Genomic DNA, 4,901 nt, shown 5'->3' with positions numbered 1-4,901 from the left:
GCTCTCTGCTCAGCTTTAAGACTATCCGGGCAGACAGAGACTGCAGACAGAGCGCTAACAGTAAAGGAGGAGGATCACAGAGCTGGTTAACAACAGATGGTGGAATCCTGGACCTGGCTGCAGGAACAACTCTAACAGCTCTCTGCTCAGCTTTAAGACTATCCGGGCAGACAGAGCCTGCAGACAAAGCGCTAACAGTAAAGGAGGAGGATTACAGAGCTGGTTAACAACAGATGGTGGAATCCTGGACCTGGCTGCAGGAACAACTCTAACAGCTCTCTGCTCAGCTTTAAGACTATCCGGGCAGACAGAGACTGCAGACAGAGCGCTAACAGTAAAGGAGGAGGATTACAGAGCTGGTTAACAACAGATGGTGGAATCCTGGACCTGGCTGCAGGAACAACTCTAACAGCTCTCTGCTCAGCTTTAAGACTATCCGGGCAGACAGAGACTGCAGACAGAGCGCTAACAGTAAAGGAGGAGGATTACAGAGCTGGTTAACAACAGATGGTGGAATCCTGGACCTGGCTGCAGGAACAACTCTAACAGCTCTCTGCTCAGCTTTAAGACTATCCGGGCAGACAGAGCCTGCAGACAAAGCGCTAACAGTAAAAGAGGAGGATTACAGAGCTGGTTAACAACACATGGTGGAATCCTGGCTGCAGGAACAACTCTAACAGCTCTCTGCTCAGCTTTAAGACTATCCGGGCAGACAGAGACTGCAGACAGAGCGCTAACAGTAAAGGAGGAGGATTACAGAGCTGGTTAACAACAGATGGTGGAATCCTGGACCTGGCTGCAGGAACAACTCTAACAGCTCTCTGCTCAGCTTTAAGACTATCCGGGCAGACAGAGACTGCAGACAGAGCGCTAACAGTAAAGGAGGAGGATTACAGAGCTGGTTCACAACAGATGGTGGAATCCTGGACATGTCACTAAGAAGGAGCGTCTCTGCACCCCAGATGTTGAACTGCTGGCTGTGAGTTTCTGTCCATGTTGTTTGCTGAGAGTTCACCTGAGTTCACCCACTCTGTCCAGAGTGAGGCAGCACGGCCACGCACTGATTTTGATTGCTCCACATCGGCATGCGATGCATTGGCTGGCGGAGATATATCAGTTGCTGTGCGCTCAGCACTAGCAGCTCCCGCTGATAGCTCGTGTTGTTGCTGGCACTGGCTTCTGCTAAACGGGTTAGTGACATCCACGCGCTTTTAGTGGACTCGTCATGAACTCAGCACTTCCTGAGGGATGTGAGGATGATTCTGAAGCCCAACCCGGCCTTTGTGCCTAAGGTGGTGGGTTCATGTTCTATTGACCTTGTAGCTTTTGTTGCCCCACCAGGTGAGCAGCGGTCGCATGCGTTATGTCCAGTCCGTGCGGTGCGCACTTACTTAGATGGGACGAGGGGTTTCAGGAGGAGCCGTCCATCTCCTGGGCTAATCCTCACACGGGGAAACCTATCACAAAGCAGCGCCTATACCACTGGGTGGTGGAGGCGATTGCTTTGGCTTATACGAGTGGGTTTGCAGCCACCTGTGGGCTTGCGAGCGCATTCGACTCGGGGCTTGACCGCATCCTGGGCCTTATTCAGGGGAGTTTCTGTTCAGGACATCTGTGCTGCGGCGAGTTGGTCCTCGCCTCTCACTTTTGTCCGTTTCTACATGCTGGACGTCTCCGCTCCGTGCGTGGCACGCGTGGTTTGCTGTCCCGATTGGAACTTTTCCCTGTGGGTTGGTGGACGCTGGATAAGCTTGTCTGGCAATACAGGAGCAACCACATCCCATAGTGAGACATCGAGCGAAAATATTATGAAAGAGAACTTTAGGGTATGTTCTTTGAGTAATATGAGTGAGATGTCTCACCAGACAACCCTTCTTGCTTGTGCCAGTGAGAAGACGTGCTTATCTTGAATAACGTGGTGTCGTCCACAGAGATATTTAAGGTATCCGAACGCTAAGGTATTCGAACGCTATGTTCGACCTAATGTGGTTAAACCTAAATTAATCTGTTATTGAAATGACTGAAAAAGTTTTTTGAGTTTCCCCAAACTGACTCTTAGTGATCAGCCGTCAGTCTGCTTGTACTTTCTGTGCTCATCAGTGTCCAACCCCCATCCCTGGAAGTATCACTGTCGCTCTCACGCAGACGTCCTTGTCCTCCTCAGTCTTGTTCTTTTCTTTGCTGAGGCAGCAAACAAATCCCACTAGTTTTCCTTTCCAAGAAAACAAATTTTACTCCAAAACTCTACACAATCTAGTTGTAATCTCCCTTTCAATCCCTGATGTGATGACTGTGAGTTCCATGCAATCTCACACCAGACTGAGTGATAACTACATCACTCCACAGCACAAAACATAGCAGATTTACAATGAATGCTCAAAAAGTGTTATACCCTCTGGGCAGCTAAATTGTTACATGGCCACATTTTCTTTTATAACTTTTAACAAGCTTTCATTTTGCATTGTGGGAAGCAGTCCTCAACATGACATGATGCAACCATTTGTTCCAAAGTGCTTATAAGGAGGTCTGACGGATGGAAAGAAGCATTAATTCACAGACTATCCCACATGGGAATAAACCTGAGTTCCATCAATCACACCAACGTTTGTCAGACAACTGTTCACACTAACATTTCAAATGATAAACATCTCAAGGAAAGACAAGAGAGGCTGTGGAGGTGAAGATGCTCGGAGGACAAAACCGTTTTTTGTTTTAAGAAGCCAGTTTAGAGCTCAAAGAAATGTGTTTGACTGCTGATGGTTCAGAAGATCCAGAACTTTCATCCTCTCATCACTGTGTTGAGGACAGAGAGAGGACCAGGAGAATTCTTCTGAACCACAAACTCTGACAGTTAACACTTGGCTCAGATCACTCCAGTACAACTGAGGGATAGGATGATACTGGAAAACAGGCCAGAAAAGCTGATGGAGTGCAGCCAGCAGAAACAGAACTTTTTCAGATTGTGATGGGAGAAGAAAAAGTTTGACAGGGTATCATAAACTTAACGTGAAAGCTTACAGTTTTTATATTTGGATAACACATTGATAAACATGTTCAAAGTAGGAATCATATCACTGCAACAGACCTTTGTTTAGCGCTCAAACAAAGTCCACTTCACTCTCTTGGATGAAGCAAAGAAGACAAATGTTAAGTACCAGAATTAACAAACTCTTGGAATAAAGGAAGGAATTCTTTCAGTGGCTGCTCTTGGGTTTTTCAACAAATCTTTATCTGATCGTCTGTCAACTTAGTTTTACCTGCCATGGAGAGTGAAGGGGCCTGAAGTTAATGTTTTTTCAACGTCAGACACGTCTCTGTTTGGACATGTTTCAGGTGGCAGCAAAAAGAAATGTTTCTTTTCTGTTTCTGTTGACAGAAAAACTGTATTTTTCCCATTTTTGACAGCAAGGTGTTTTCATCAAGCATCTTCATATTTTTTACATTTTATTTCTAACAATCTGATCTATTTGAAGGTTGTTATAAAAAAGGTTGTTATACCGGAGACCATATTGAGCAGTTTCCTCTTATTTCTGTGGTCCATATTCTGTCAGTTTTAATTCAGGCCTCTTCTTAAAATATAGAGCTTTTAAATACACATACATTCTCCTCACACACTTTTATTGAACAAATAAATTCAGTAAAACAAACCATATCATCAGAAAAATAATATGTAAATGTACAATGTCATAGTATGAGTCATTTAAACATGTTTTTCACATAATATATCAAGTATTTCTTGATGAGCTGTCAGAAAAGATGTAACAGTCACTGTCCACCAGTGAGTGTTTCCTCAGTTTGTGCTGTTGGTGATCGCTGTTAACATTGCACTTGTTTAACATGACCTTCACAGCAACTTTGTATCATTCTGTGAGAACACATAGTTGTCATTTGAGCATCATTCAGTAGAGACTCACTGCATCAAAATAACGGAACTGGCATTGAAGTTTGTTAATGTTACATGACAGATTTACTCATGTACAATAACACTGATGAGCCAAAACAATAGTGAAGTTAAACAGGATAGCTGGTTGATAAACCCTAAAGGTGCTGGATGTGGTAGAGGTCAGGGCTCCCTGCAGCCTAGTTAACATGGAGTTAGAAGAATGAAACTGTCTAACAGTTTTACTGGGAGCTGCTGAAAAATGCTTTCCTTTATTTTCACCACATCAGCCCAGGTCAAATGGATGTAAAAGTATGTTGTGGGTGTCTGCGTTTAGATGAAGGCAAAATTCAAGTTGCAGAAGAATTACAGTAAAATGATATGTAAAATATGAAATAGAGACACTTGTGAAGACAAATTAGTGGAAAACATTCATCAGTACCGCAGCTCTGCTCAGCCCCATAGAGCCTTTTTGCCTCTTGCAGCTCACGGGTTCAGTTTTCTTTCACCAGATACTGTAGCACCGAACTGGTGAGGCAGCTACTTCTCAGGGGTGTGGAGACACTGATAAAAGTCAATTGAATCAGGCAGACTCATCATATCTCCAAGTGAATCTTGATGTCCCTCTACATCTCAGAACAAGTAAAGTGTTGCTGACACACTTTAAAAACTGATTTGTCAGATGATATGATGTCAGTGTTGCATTATTACTTTGCCCTCGAGTGACCAAAACACCACGAGATAATGAAGAATTCTCTCCACATGATTCTGACAGTTATTCAGAAACAGTCACATATTGCAGTCATTGCACACAAGTGTGTGTGAATCAAGTGTAATTGTGGCAGTTTATGGGTAGTCATTAGGTTTTGCACATCCTTCACAACACCAGTCTCTACCTGAACAGTCTTGAGGACTTGTATTGAACCACATAAACGGATGTGAAGACTCTTCACTATACAACTGTATCACTGACATATGCACTTGATTCATATTCAATATAACACTAAATTTCTTTCCAATG

Source organism: Leuresthes tenuis, unplaced genomic scaffold (assembly GCF_036924035.1).
Source record: "Leuresthes tenuis unplaced genomic scaffold, fLeuTen1.0.hap1 SCAF_13, whole genome shotgun sequence".
NCBI classification, from domain to species: Eukaryota; Metazoa; Chordata; class Actinopteri; order Atheriniformes; family Atherinopsidae; genus Leuresthes; species Leuresthes tenuis.
Note: the sequence above shows the minus strand (reverse complement) of the source record.